This window comes from Notolepis coatsorum, assembly GCF_963971535.1.
Source record: "Notolepis coatsorum genome assembly, chromosome: 7".
Taxonomy (NCBI): Eukaryota; Metazoa; Chordata; class Actinopteri; order Aulopiformes; family Paralepididae; genus Notolepis; species Notolepis coatsorum.
In genome coordinates this window covers 32,954,645-32,970,831 of record NC_140171.1, presented here as the reverse complement: position 1 = coordinate 32,970,831, position 16,187 = coordinate 32,954,645, and positions in this window count along the sequence as shown.

The window sequence follows — 16,187 nt, the reverse complement described above, 5'->3', positions numbered from 1 at the left end:
CCCCTGCTGGCTTACAACCGGTGGGAACCCCCTACCAGTATCTCCCGCTGCCTCCCCAGAGTACCATAGATATAATTCCTAATATTCAGGTTGTATTATTATCTCCTGCGTAATATGAGAATGGACATTCGTTATTGATTTGCCTATGCACATTCCTTTGCCTTATAAGCGCATCCAAAGTAAAGTATATTATGTACTATCAATGCTGTTAATAAATACTTAAACTCAGTTTTGTGTGGAACCGTGTCATTGTGGAGGTGTTCTCATCATATACCTGTGTACTGTATGGCCAGTAGTAATGTACATAAGACGGTAGTGGTTTAATGATACCATACTTATTAATACAGTCAGGGAATTGTACCCCTCAGTTACACTCTCTATATTAACGTGATTCCATCAACACAACATAAATGTTCAAAACACGACAAGACCGTTTGCATCACTTCCCGCGGTTCTCGGCACTTATTCAACCAGTAGTGCGGTAGTTGTTGCCACGGTCGGTATTGGGTCTTTGGGTGAATACTTCATTGGCGGGGAAGAAGAACACTGATAGCGGGGTGTGGACCGTCCCGCGAGCCCCAGACCACCGCTCCGCGAGCCCCAGACCACCGTCCCGCGAGCCCCAGACCACCGCCCCGCGAGCCCCAGACCACCGTCCCGCGAGCCTCAGTCGTGTTGATGCACGGTGATAGGCGTATATTGAGCGAGTAGTTAGGCGATAGTAGTTAGGCGATAGTAGTTAGGCGATAGTAGGGCTAACGCGATTGGGCGCTGAGAGGCCAATCAGGGCGCGCAAACCGAACGCGGAAGGACAACTGCCTTGGGTAAAGTATTCACACAACCCGGGGAGGCAGCGCTGGAGGGCGAGGAGGCGGTAGAGCGCTTCTAGAGGCGCGCGGCGAAAGGGAAAGAGAGATGTCTACAAGTGCGGAGAAGAGGGAGGAGTCTATAGGAAACTCAGAGGGGGTGTCAGGGACTGGGGAAGAGGTGGGGGCTACATCAGAGGACTCTGAGGAGATGGACACCAGCCCATCGGCTATCAACCTACTGAAAAGAAAATCAAGAGAGAACAGAGATGCTAAGGTGAGGTGTACTAAGAAGGTATGATAAGGTATGATATATAATCAATATATTTTTCGTCATGTGTGCTGCCATCACTGTAACATCGCTTAATGTGAACGGACTGAGGAACAAAACTAAAATTGAGCAGGTGATATCAACTTTTAATACGGGTATAGTGATGTTGCAGGAAACGTGGTGGACGGAAAATATAATGAGTGATGTGAAAAGAAAATGGACTGATGTATTATATGTAAATCATGGTACAGCGCGATCATGTGGTGTAGCAGTATTATTTAAACAAGATGTAGTGGAAAATATAAAGGTAGTATATGAGGATACAGAAGGGAGGGTGATTATATTAGAATTTGAACATCAGGGTGTGTTGTTTAGATTAGGGAATATATATGCGCCCAATGTGGAGAAAATCAGGAAGGTTTTTTTTGAAGGGCTAAAGGTGCACATGAAGGGGAATTGTTTGTTTGTCGGTGACTTTAACACTTTGCGAAGTAGGTTAGGCCCCGTTTAGACGGAAACGCTAGCAGGTGAATCCGCAAAAATATTTTTTCGGATGTGCCTTTCGTTTATACAGAAACTGCGTTTTTACGGGGTGAAACCGCAAAAAAGTGAGACTACCTTCCAGGGTGGAATTCCTAGAAACGATAAACCTTTGCGCTCTCATCTAAACTGTCAAACCGCATAAAACGATGACGAAAGGGTTGTCAAGGCTCTCGTCGCGTGTACTGCTTACATCACAGGCATGCGTCAGTAGCCTAGAAGCGTAAACAAAGCATGTCTGATTCTATCCATGGCGATCACCTGAAGGCTACATTGGCAGTACTTTTAAATACACAAGAATCTGTCCCGCGGCGTGACTGGACCCACTGTCTGTGAGTGACTCTGCTTTGGTCCAATCACATTCCCCACCCACAGTCTGCGAATCAGAGGCAGAGTAGGGCGGGTCTTCACAGCACGTCATGTGACATATGCGCCAATCGTGTGACAGCGGGGCTCAGTCGTCTGGAGTCGTTACAGCCTCGTCTGCACGGAGAATTCCATCCCAAAACGATAGTCTAAACGCAAAATTAAAAGTGAAACCGTAAGACGACTTTTGCGGTTTCTGTTCAGACTCTCTCCGTCTAAACGTAGCCTTAGATACTACGAGCAAGATTTTCAAGTGTGACACAGCTAGAAATACACTAACTGAAATAATGTCTAGTGTGGATCTAGTGGATATGTGGAGAGAGGAGAACTCTGGGAAAAGAGGGTTTACAAGGAAACAAGTGGTGGCGGGCTGCTTAAGAATTCTGGTTAGAGATTGAACTTAATACAAACAAAAGAATAGGGTAACACTTGCAGTGTTACAATGCAGATGATTATTAAAGGATAAATTAAATATCCTTTTCTTTATTTAAGAAAATATTTCTTAGAAATTAACCGTCGATGTGTCTCAGCTTGAGAGTTAATAGATCAACTACATGTACAGATTTGCAGGTAAAGACTCACAACACACCTCCCAGTTGGAACAGAGTTGCAGGTAAAGACTCACAACACACCTCCCAGTTGGAACAGGGCCCTATTCCCCTTACCTGGCTAACTGAGTTAGCCGGATAATTTTCAGCATAGCTTGACTTAAGCCAGACATTTCTGTTCCCCGACGTCAGATTGTCTAAATCGCTATGGCAACAGATCGAATAGTTTGAACCTGCTCCGGAGCAGGGTTTAGTTCAGTTAGCTGGATGAACCATGGCCACACCCTCGCAAAGAAATGCCAGCTCGCTTCCTGAAATAATGATCACAGTGTAGATCCCATTATACCATTCTGAATTATGTTTTTGTGCTTCATTTTCCTAGGGGGGGCTTTTGAAATGTAAAATAATAGACCTAAAATGCTGATACTAAATTAACTTTGTCCTAAATAATGCACGTTATATATACGGCGCTCGGAGTCGCGATACACACTGCATGTGGATGTGGTTATTTTAATGACGGCGCATTGCAAATGTGAATCCCGCAGGGATATTTTTAATGAATGAAACCTATCGGGCGTTTGGCTCTGATTAGTTTCATATTCTCGGCTGTGGATGTATTTGCTTAACGGAGCGCCCGGATTGTGTTTCATCCAAGCATAAATTGAAGTGTCTATAGCGTGGACTGTGGATTATGAATTACGAGGAATCTGAATCTGTGGATTGTTGAATTGTATCACTGTCACTCACACGTTATTGTGATATTGTAACTGGGATTAAAATGTCTGATGAGATGCGCTGTTTGACAAATTTGAGAAATTGAATGAGCCGTTGACATTAATGCATTTGAGAAAATGCATTTATCTGTTCAAGCACTGTTATCTGATGATGAACATGTGTCACTGGTATAAACCAAAGGTTAATCAATTCAATGCATGTATGGATGATGTCCGAAACAGATTAAAACCTGATTAATAGTGAAACTGTATATCCTGAGCCTCCAAGCCTCTCTGACACGTTATTTCGGGTCGTGCCTTGAAACTTTGGGAACCATGTATTTATATATAAAGTACATGATACCTAAGCCGAGCGCATACAGTACAGATATCCTCATAAGTATCTATTAATTCGTATCAATTAGATACTCTTTGGGCTTGTTTGTATCTACTTATTCTGAAAGAGTTGAACTAATTATTTTCGCTAGCAAGATCTCATTCCATTATTCATTCCATTAAGCCTACTGCCAGCAGGCACATTTAAAGAAATATAATCTGATTGATTGGGGTAATGAGGGACTTAAAATGTGCCTATAGATTATGCATTTAACTTGTCGGCGAGGCTATTGAGCCGTACTGTATTGTACCCATTCTGCAATGTTAATAACGTTTTTAATCAATCAATCAATCAATGTCGTTAGAAAATCAGGATTTCTGCGATCGACATCTGCTGTCTTTTCAGGTGAGGCGGCCGCGCGCAATTATCCTGAGTATCAAGTCTGGTTCAAATGAACAAGACTGAATCAGCGTGCGAGGAACAGGGAAAGCCTGGATTCAAACATCGGGTTAATTGAATCTGGATAATGGGACTTTTGATCGACTTAGTTGAACCAGGTACGGGGAATAGGGCCCGGATCCTAATGCTATGGGAACTGCATGCTGCCATTACTAAACAACAGATATCACACCCAGAGGCAGGCTTTATTATTGCAATCACTCAAACCTAAAGACTTTGCTCCCCAAATTTCATCAGCATGTCTCTTGCCCCACAAGAGAAGACATTATACCATAGAACTGAGGCAATCTGACCACCTCTCTTTGTTCCTTCTACTAAAGTACACCCCACTCATAAATAATGGCCTTGATTGATTGATTGAACATTTTAATTACATCAGGGTCCCCCATTTTGAGGGGGCAGGTTTCAACACACGGACTGGAGCTTGTTTGCTACCCAGTCCACCCTGGATCCCACACAGACATCAACTCCTGACACCTCCTCCGTCTTGGACTGCATCAACTCCAACATCGACAGTGTCACCACCCTCAACAGAATTACTACATTCCCTAAGCAGAAGCTGTGGATGAACAGAGTGGTCCCGTCTGCTGCTTGTAGATTTGGCGATGTGCAGGGCTAACCTGAAAAGGGGAATCAAGTGGGCCAAGCACAGTCACAAGCTAAGGGTTGAAGAGCACTTCAACAGCTCCAACCCCAGACGCATGTGGCAGGGCATCCATTACGATTACAAACATAATTTCTCCCCCAACATAACATGACACTTCAAGTCATTGTGTAAGCTAGCTAGAGCACGGCGGGTATCTCTCTCTGTACTGCAAGCACAGAGGTGAGAAGGGTATCTATCTTATTGTCTAGACCAGGGGTGTCAAACTCATTTTCACAGAGGGCCACATCAGCATTATGGTTGCCCTCAAAGGGCCAAAGACTGTATAAATGTTAATGTAATGTAAAATAAATGTAGCTACTCATTTACATATTGTTAAACATGTCGTTTCTGTATTTATTACTTATTCAAGTTATACATATTGCATATGCATTTGCATAGATGTAAAAATATATGTTAGCTTATGTTATTTTAACAAATAATTTTAGTTTATCAGAACCCCATAGTACTCCATCAATCAATGATCAAACCATTCAAGTAAATAACAAAGAAGAATATCACCAAATACAAGCTATGACATTAAGTTTGTTCAAAACCTTTTTGTCAGTCAAGAGGGGCAGAACTAACAACTGTAAGCTGCAAAGAACACGTGGGACAGATGTAGCAGATGTTACAAAAACAAATGGCTGCACACAACCTTGCAGAGGCCATACATCCAACTAATGGAAGATAGTTTAATTAACTTTAATTAACAGATTGCAGAATGGGTACAGACTACAGTACAGCTCAATACACACAATTGTTAAGGGGATGCAGACCAGAGAAAGACTTTCGACTTGTTTACATCAGGGTCCCCCATTTTCAATTCGTAATGAAATTGCTATTATGTGTCTGCATGAACACACAACTGTAACTGTATTCAAAAATAACAAAATAAGGGTCTCAGTTCACAACTATATTGGTCAAGTTTTGGGTGGGACTTGTTTGCGTCCCTACAGCTTCTTATTCAATTGAGCGAGATGCTCGGTTATGTCACACAGTTTGCATCTGACAGTTCAAACAATATTTCTTCAACCCTTTGTTACCTATTCCGCCTGGATCTTTTTTGTATTTTGGGCTGTAAAATTGTCAAAGAATGCCTGAGGAGTAAGTGCTTTTGGCTTTTTTCCTTTGTTACTTCATCAATATCCTGTAGTCTATAGTATCCATGTGTATTTGTGTAAAGTATTTTTTTTTTAAATGCCCAACATTATAATAGTTGTATAATGCTGTATTGTATGTATCTGTGTGTATGAGAGAGGGATATGCGCATGTGTTTGTGCATAATGGGGGGGGGGGGGGGGGTATTTTTTTGTGTAGTTATCCTATATAGGTTTAAGAGGGGAGGTCGCTTATAAGCCCTTGGGTTTTTTGACATTTCCTGCACATTTTAACTGTTCTTCTTTTTACTTATTTTATTCCAGAATGTATGTTTGTAAGTGCGAATAACAATAAACAAATAAACAAATACCTCAGATGTTCAACATACATGTATGTGTAAGAATGTGTAATAACTAAGGCTGTCAAAATTAAAGCTTTATTAACGCATTAACCCACAATTATTTTAACGCCGCTATTTTTTAACCCAAGATTAATGTTAAAAAAAATGTATCTCTTTTTTTTCTTTTCTTTTACCAGAGCTCTTGGGGGCCACATCAAATGACGTGGCGGGCCACATTTGGCCCGCGGGCCATGAGTTTGACACCTATGGTCTAGACTCTGGGGGAAATGGCAAATACTGTAGCTACTTTCCAAGAAAAGTTGGCGTGTTCCTTTTCAGGACAACCTGGGCTATGTCACATGAATATATAGTTATATCACTCACTATATATACTAACTAAAAAACGAACAGAAATTGAATCTCACTGAACTTTATTCAAAAAGCACACAGAACAATAATGAACTAGATTTTGGCTTCAGAAATGTCTTTACATAACACATGTATATGATTACTGAACTTAACATAGGGGATTTGCTCATTGATAGGATGAGAACATTAAATCACTGTGCATTCCATGCTGCTCAACATTCTCTTACATAACTTCATTCATCCTCACAAAGTAAAAGATAGTTTTCAAGACATTCTTTTCAGATATCGCAGTCAATTGCAAATCAGATCAATGTCGTGTTTTGTCAAGAGTGTTTTTTCCTTATGTGTACCTTCATGCTTCCAGACTGACTGAATTTGTCCCCGCACTTCTTGCAAGCATACGGCTTCTCCTTACTGTGAACCCTGTGGTGCACCTTCAGGCTATCTGAACGGACAAAGGTCTTCCCGCACTCTGTACAACAGAAAGGCTTCACCTCCCTGTGGGACCACTGATGCTGCGACAGGTTGGATTTCCGCAGGAAGCCCTTCCCGCACTCGCCGCAGAAAAAGCTTGGCTCCCCAGAGTGGGAATACATGTGATCCTTGAGGTGGTCCGAGATCTTGAAGCCCTGTCCGCACAACTCGCAGACATAAGGCCTGGCCTCACTGTGGAACCGCATGTGTCTAGTTAGGTTGGTCTTGAACTTAAAGCCGTGGTTACAAACGCTGCAGGTGAAAGGCTGTTCGGCTGCGTGGATTGGCAGATGCTCCTGCAACCCGCCGTTCCTTGAGAACGTCTTCCCACACGTCTTGCACGTGAACGGACGGTACTGAGTGTGGATACGCATGTGAAATTCCCGTTGCACCGGTGTGTAGAATTTCAGACCGCATTGATCACATAGGAAACGCCGGACCTTCTGCTTGCGAGGCCACCAGTCTGGCTCTAGATCCGCCGCTGGCTGCGAGTGCTGCCTTTTAGATTGCCTCTTCCATCTATCCCGGGTATGCAGATCATAGGTCTCTCCCTCTCGCTTTATCACACTGTGAAGCGGACCGGCTTCAAGATCGGCCAGTAAAGTTCCCCTGTGGACATCAGCCTCTGACTGCAAAGCCTCCGTCTTTACGGAGATCAGGCTGGAGTTTGAGCTCTGAAGTTTTTCTATAGCCACCTCTTCTTCATCTTGTTCTTCTTTGAGGCCCAAGGTGGCACTATAGGGAGACATAAGGCCATCGCTTTCTTTATATCTTTTTGCCCTGATGCTGTTGCTGTGAGTTTCTTTAATAAAAAAACGCTTAGTGGTCCGTTTCATGCAGGGTTTCATTACATTAGACTGGATGTCGGCTCTGGTGCTTTTCTTGTTTTGGGTTGGCGTTTTGTAAAAAGGCAGCTGGTCCATCCTCAGTCGATGCAGCTTCAGAACGGGCAGAGAAGCACAGTTCATTACAATCCGATTAAATTCAGAGTCATCCTCGGTTTTAACTCCCTGAATCGTCAAATCGGTCAGAGGATCAGTGGGACTTGACCCGTCTGTCAAACGGTCAGAGTCTCCATCGCTTAGGATCCAGTCACAATTGATCTCTGTCAACAGAGCCTCCTCCATTTTGAGTCTGCAAATGTGTAAATGGGGCAGTTCAACCTGATCCACCAGTCCTATCCCTGTAGTCCAGTGGTCTCTTCTTGAGCAGTATGACAGATTCCCAGTCCCTCACTCTTTATGCAACAGTGATGGTCACCGGTGGAGAACTGAAAAAGAAATGATACACAAACGGAAAACAAATAACTAACAATAATAAAAACATATGAAGAGTTCATTTTCAAAAACCTATATCTCAAAATCACGTTTTTTTTATTTATTTAATTTATTGTGCATCCCAAGTAATATCAATATCAATCAAATTGCAGTTGGGTTATTTTGATCCAAGTAAAAATAACTTAACAAAGTACAGGTAACTTACAAAATCTAACTTTATTGAAAAATTATTATTCTTTCAAATTAATGGTTGCTTTTTTGGGAGATGAAAATTTTTTCGTCTTTTAAATTTTTTTTTATTATCTTTTTCCCCCCTTCTTTTTCCGTTTTTCTCCCCTCCCAATGTTAGTCGTTATGCCAATTCCAAATCCCCTTCCTGGTCGTTGCGCACTCTACCCCCTACCGTCGGTCTGGGAGGGCAGAGACTATTACATGCTTCCTCCGACACATTTCCTTTTATTTTAAGTGTTTTAAATTAAAGCGTCGTAATCATGGAGATACTACTCCACACAGTACCCCGAAAGCAGTGTGAAAGCACACTGAAACGGAATGCTTTATTTAGTTTGTTATTACACATAAAGAAAAGAGAATAAAAAATATACCCAAGCGGTACCCAAGGCGGTTCTTGGAGCCGAAATCATAATTATGCCACCTAGTGGAGTGGAGGATTTACCTGAAACCGAATTATGTTTATCATAAATGTAAAATTAAATACACGCTCCTCAAATGTAAAGCACTCTTTATTTCAGAACCCCCCCCACCCAACCACCTCCAATGTACAGTCCCCCCTGTACTGTATTGTACCCATTCTGCAATCTAATACAATTTTCAATCAATCAATCAATCAGGTTATTTCTAGATATTTGAGTTCTTCACAATCTATTAAAAAAATTTGTTTGTGTGGTTTTACCTGAACTGAAATTAAGGACAGATTCATACAATAATGGACCCCATCCAATTGTTTATTTGTCATATAAAAACACTATGATCATATAGCCTAACTACCACCTTGGACCACAGCACTGGTTAAGACTATTCCCATAGCCTACACATGCAGGCAGTCTTTTTATTTATTTAATTTATTGTGCATCCCAAGTAATATCAATATCAATCAAATTGCAGTTGGGTTATTTTGATCCAAGTAAAAATAACTTAACAAAGTACAGGTAACTTACAAAATCTAACTTTATTGAAAAATTATTATTCTTTCAAATTAATGGTTGCTTTTTTGGGAGATGAAAATTTTTTCGTCTTTTAAAATTTTTTTTATTATCTTTTTCCCCCCTTCTTTTTCCGTTTTTCTCCCCTCCCAATGTTAGTCGTTATGCCAATTCCAAATCCCCTTCCTGGTCGTTGCGCACTCTACCCCCTACCGTCGGTCTGGGAGGGCAGAGACTATTACATGCTTCCTCCGACACATGTGTACCCAGCCCACCACTTCTTTTCACCTGGCAGCGCAGACTCTCACTGTAACGTGTGGAAGGTCACACTACCTCCCTCCAGATCCTTCCCTCGCTGTGCAGGCGCCCCGACCGAACCGTAGGAGTCGCTGTTTACAACGACCCGGACCCACCCACCAGCTTCCCTCCCGCTGACTCTGCCAATTGAGCCAGTATGACAGCCGGCCAAGCCGGAGGCAACGCTGACAGCCAGATTCGATACCAGTGTCTCTTGCGTTGGTGGCGAGCGCTTAGTCCGCTGCGTCACCCAGCCACCCAAAATTTCATCTTTAAAGATGACTTTTGATTCCAAAGTTACACATGAACCAAATTTCATGCCACATCTTCGCTACCCTACCTTAATCATTTTCATAAACTTCATAAAGGACATAAACACTCGACCGGAGTGTTCTCCCAGTTGGCCAAGGAAAACAGTGCTCTCAGCAAAGCTAATTTAACCTATGAATGAATCACTACCCACTTTCAAAAACACTCTCAAAGAACACCTACGGGAGACTGCAATTCGAAACTGGCCCCTACAAATGTCCTAACCCAGTTGTACAGTAAATGACCAAGTATGGCTTTGTCAGTATTCCAATGTACAGTGTACAGTGTCCCTACCCAACCCCCCCCCACCTCCAATGTACAGCCCCCCCCCCCCACCCCCCCCCACCTACCCAACCTCCTCTAATGTACAGTTTCTATGTCAAATGTATACCGGTATACACTCTTTTTCTGGACACTTTTTGTATCACAAACAGTACTGTATTTGCAAATCTGGTATGTCATAAATGTATAGATGTAGCAGTACTGTCTATCTGTATGTCGTGTGTGTCATATATGTTATGATGAATTGAAAATGGGGGACCCTGATGTAAACAAGACGAAAGTCTTTCTCTGGTCTGCATCCCCTTAACAAGTGTATGTATTGAGCTGTACTGTACTGTACCCATTCTGCAATCTGTTAATAAACTTTTCAATCAATCAATCAATCAAACCTACATGTACTTTGTACTATGTGTTTCACTATTAAACCTATAGAGACAAATCCTGGAGCTGCTCCATAGAAAGTGAGTAATGGAATAACTCCTAGGACACTATCACTCTACCCACAGCCATTTTACTGGGAATGTTCCCCAATTTTTGTAAGAAGTCTTCGCTTATAATAGTGACTTTTTGGGGAAATACTAGGGGCTAGATCCACAAAGAATGGATTGCACGGAGCAAGTTGCACCCTTACTTACAATTCATTATGAATTGAAAATGGGGGACCCTGATGTAAACAAGACGAAAGTCTTTCTCTGGTCTGCATCCCCTTAACAATTGTGTGTATTGTATTGTACCCATTCTGCAATCTGTTAATACAATTTTCATTCAATCAATCACCGTGCAGATTGATTGATTGAATGAAATTGATGCAGACCAGAGAAAGACTTTCGTCTTGTTTACATCAGGGTCCCCCATTTTCAATTCATAATGAATTGTAAGTAAGGGTGCAACTTGCTCCGTGCAATCCATTCTTTGTGGATCTAGCCCTGAGTCTTGTGGCATATTTTGATGAATCTATTCCCATTTAATGTAAATTCAGTTGAATTGCAACCCTGCACTGTGCTTTCAATGTAAATTCAGTTGAATTGCAACCCCGCACTGTGCTTTCAATGTAAATGCAGTTGAATTGCAACCCTGCATGCACGGTGCTTTCAATATAAATGCAGTTGAATTGCAACCCTGCACTGTGCATTTAATGCGCAGTGCACGCCCATTTAAAGGGCTACTTTACCTGAGGTAAACATGTAACTGATACTAATGTATATAATAATAATAATAATAATAATAATAATAATAATAATAATAATAATAATAATAATAATAATAATAATAATAATTAATAATAATAATAATAATAATAATAATAATAATAATAATAATAATAATAATAATAATAATAATAATAATAATAATCTGACATAAAACGTACCAATGTGTTCTGTGTCTCGAGAGCTCAGCCCCAGATAAACTGCACTGGACCCAGCAGAGAGCAGACCTCTTGCAAACTGGAGATATTTCCTAAGCTATTTTCAATGGTAGAGCTCAACTTGAAGGAATAGTGTCTGCAGTTCACTAGAGACACTGGAGACACAGAACGTTGGTCCAATTATCACAGAATTGTTGGTTATTTTTGTAATCCTATTGGAAGGGTTTACAGTTATGTCTGTCTGCAATATGACATGGTAAAAGGTGTATGTTTATATCAGCATTATTATGGCATGGTAGGTACAGCAGCCTGTCTGTACAAATAACCTAGATGGTATAACTTACATGTCCATTGCATTCATGTTCATTCTCATATATTTCCAAATATAAATATAATATAAAATAAAATAAAAAGTGCAATCCGAACTGGGATATGGGCACATCATCTCATTCAGACCCGTAAAACCTATGCTCATTTGGATGCAATAGTTTAAACAAAAAATGTATGAGCCCACATTTGTATCTGATGACGTGTTCACTGCATGCAGACTAGAGGCGCCAGCGCCACACATACTGTACACTGTACACGTACTGTACCGGGCAGTGGCTACTTACCTGCATACATCGAAGGAATCGGCACTTGCATCTCTCCTGCAACCTGTTCTTCGACCGTTAGATAGGTGGAAAGGCCATTTCCTTTTATTTTAAGTGTTTTAAATTAAAGCGTCGTAATCATGGAGATACTACTCCACACAGTACCCCGAAAGCAGTGTGAAAGCACACTGAAACGGAATGCTTTATTTAGTTTGTTATTACACATAAAGAAAAGAGAATAAAAAATATACCCAAGCGGTACCCAAGGCGGTTCTTGGAGCCGAAATCATAATTATGCCACCTAGTGGAGTGGAGGATTTACCTGAAACCGAATTATGTTTATCATAAATGTAAAATTAAATACACGCTCCTCAAATGTAAAGCACTCTTTATTTCAGAACCCCCCCCCCACCCAACCACCTCCAATGTACAGTCCCCCCTGTACTGTATTGTACCCATTCTGCAATCTAATACAATTTTCAATCAATCAATCAATCAGGTTATTTCTAGATATTTGAGTTCTTCACAATCTATTAAAAAAATTTGTTTGTGTGGTTTTACCTGAACTGAAATTAAGGACAGATTCATACAATAATGGACCCCATCCAATTGTTTATTTGTCATATAAAAACACTATGATCATATAGCCTAACTACCACCTTGGACCACAGCACTGGTTAAGACTATTCCCATAGCCTACACATGCAGGCAGTCTACTGTCTGAATACATGTCTAATGTATCGTCTACTGTCTGAATGTGTGTAATGTATAGTATATGGTCTGAATGTGTGTCTAATGTATAGTCTATGGTCTGAATGTGTGTCGAATGTATAGTCTACTGTCTGAATGTCTAAGTAAAGTCTAGTTTGAATGCATGTCTAATGTATAGTCTACTGTCTGAATGTCTAAGTAAAGTCTAGTTTGAATGCATGTCTAATGTATAGTCTACTGTCTGAATGTCTAAGTAAAGTCTAGTTTGAATGCATGTCTAATGTATAGTCTACTGTCTGAATGTCTAAGTAAAGTCTAGTTTGAATGCATGTCTAATGTATAGTCTACTGTCTGAATGTCTAAGTAAAGTCTAGTCTGAATGCATGTCTAATGTATAGTCTATGGTCTGAATGCGTGTCTAATGTATAGTCTATGGTCTGAATGTATGTCTAATGTATAGTCTATGGTCTGCATGTGTGTGTAATGTATAGTCTATGGTCTGAATGTGTGTCTAATGTATAGTCTACTGTCTGAATGTGTGTAATGTAGTCTACTGTCTGAATGTGTGTGTAATGTATAGTCTATGGTCTGAATGCGTGTCTTAAGCATTACACCACGCGCAGTCGTGGGTTATGAGAATTAGACCATGCCTAGGGGGGTCTAACGACCACCCCTAGGCATGGTCTAATTCTCATAACCCACTCCTGCGCGTGATGTAATAATGTGGTCTGAATGTCTAAAGTAAAGTCTACTGTTTGAATGCATGTCTAATGTATAGTCTACTGTCTGAATGCATTTACTGCATCACCTTCTTGCACTGTTCGTGAGTCCTGCTTGTAGCATCCCTGGTCCTGTGTCAGTTTAGTATCAGTGTGCCATTGCACCATGTGCCAAGGCCAACTCTGTGTATGTAAGTCATATTAGGCAATATATGATTCTGATTCCAATGAAAGCTTAGCAAAGTGATCTCCAAGTGCAATAAGTCAACTTATATTCAGAATCTGATGCTTGTAGGATTTCAGTTGAGCAACTTATTGAAATTAAATAATAAATGATGAATGAATGCAACAACAAATGTGTGTGCAACAAGCATCTATAAACGCTTGCGTGGTGTTTTTTGTTACTCACCCAATGTTCACAGGTCTGTTGGACCCACAACATCATTGGAATTGTTAAACAATAAAGCTATAACAATTCATGTACAAATACTTACTTAATACAGATGATAACTTTATCTCAATTGCAAGCAATCTAGACAGCATAAATGATTAATATTTGTCATTTACTTCTGCATTTATCAATAAAAGGGCTATTCAGTTTTTTTGTGATAAATGAATGGAATACATCTTGAATATAAATGAAACAAGGTGGAGGCAGACAGTGAAGGTACACAGTGAACCTTGTTGTTTAATTTAATTGTGTAGGGGCAATGCACAGTGTGCACTCAATGAAAATGTGTTGTTTTATAAGTTCTTTGCAGAAAATGAGCCTCAGGTTAAAAGATTATTCATTCATTGTATGATTTCTCTTTTAGTAAACATTGAAAACTGGTCCCACAGCCCCGAAGACCACACAAGAGTTAAGTTCAGCACTAATTTAATAGATTTAACAAACCCCAGAAATGGTTAAAAATGTTATATGCAGTCAAAATAATGTAAACCTTGATAGTGTTCACTTGTTGTCAAGATTAAGTCAATATCTGATTAAATCAATATCTGAAATGAAAGAAAAAAACAAACCACTAACCTTCGTACTGACTTTTTCTATTATGCACTTTGCTACTAAGGAATCTACCTTGCCTATACCACTATCTACTATGCTAATACGGCTATACTACTATGCACTCAAGACTGTAGCACTCAAGTTCGACACTGTTTGACGAACAATCTTACTTACCCTTAGCTGCCAGAGTTGTACCCTTCCTGCTGACTTGTTGTACAGAACTTGTAAACCGCTTTGGATTAAAGGTCAGCTAAATGACTAAATGTAAATGTAAAATGTAAGTCATTCAAATGTATGACTGTAGTTCCTTCATCACTTCAAAACACACAGTTCTAAAATAGTCATGAAGTCCATGCTGATTTCAGTCTCTGAGGTGAAATACGGTATAAAAGCACCTAGTGTCCCAAAGCCCCCCATAGCCTTCCTTCATCAATGTTGTTAGAAAAAAACAATAAGAGAACGAAAAAAATACAAAATGCATTATAAACATTTGAAATCAAGATTTAGATTTTCACATCAAAAGAACCTTCCATCTTGAATTCAACATACCGTATTACCATATACTCTATCTCTCAACAATCTACCCGCACACGCACGCACGCACGCACACACACACACACACACACACACACACACACACACACACACACACACACACACACACACACACACACAGACACACACACACAGTAAACCATGTGCACACACATAGGATTGTGTAAAACTCTTATCAGGATCAGCAACTATAGGAATGAAAGGTTCCCTGGAAGAAACAGTTAAAAATAACAAAAACTACATTTAGGAAAATAACTGATATGGCTAATATTCCGTATAAGTAAGAGAACAACATTATGTTCTGTTGAACTTATTTTTCCACTGTTTAAAATAACAACGAAAAACGATTTATCTCTCAAGTTACAAAGAGCGATAAAATGTCTGGTCGTTGCAAGGACTATTTATTCCCTAAACCCTTAGATCTATCCGTATGCCTTCTCCTTCAGTTCACCAGAGGAGGAACGTTTGCGCCCAGATCCGTTAAGTACTTTGGTTCTGAAAGGGTTCAAAAGAAAAGAAAATGGTTTGTAAAACAAAAGGCACATATTTTGGACCAGATGTACCTCCTCATCTCAAGCCCCCAGGAATTACAGAAAGAAACCAGTAAAGCAGCTTCGGACAAGCAGTGTTGGGGAGACTACTCTACAACTGTAGTTCGTCAAAATGCTAGCTACTGTACTTCACGATGAAAATAAGTTCAACTTGTGATTTTTTTTGTTACCATATAAATACAGGGTATATTCTCATACATTACTGAATAATTTGATTTGTAGATGAAAAAACCCCATCTGCAGAGTTTTTTTTTTTTTTTATCGACTTTTTCTCCCATTTTTTTCTATATTTTCTCCCATCCCAATTTTCGTATCATCCAATTCAACCCTCCCCTGTCACGGACGCTGTTTCTTGCCTCCCACAAGCCGGCTGCAATGTGGACTAAGTCATACATAG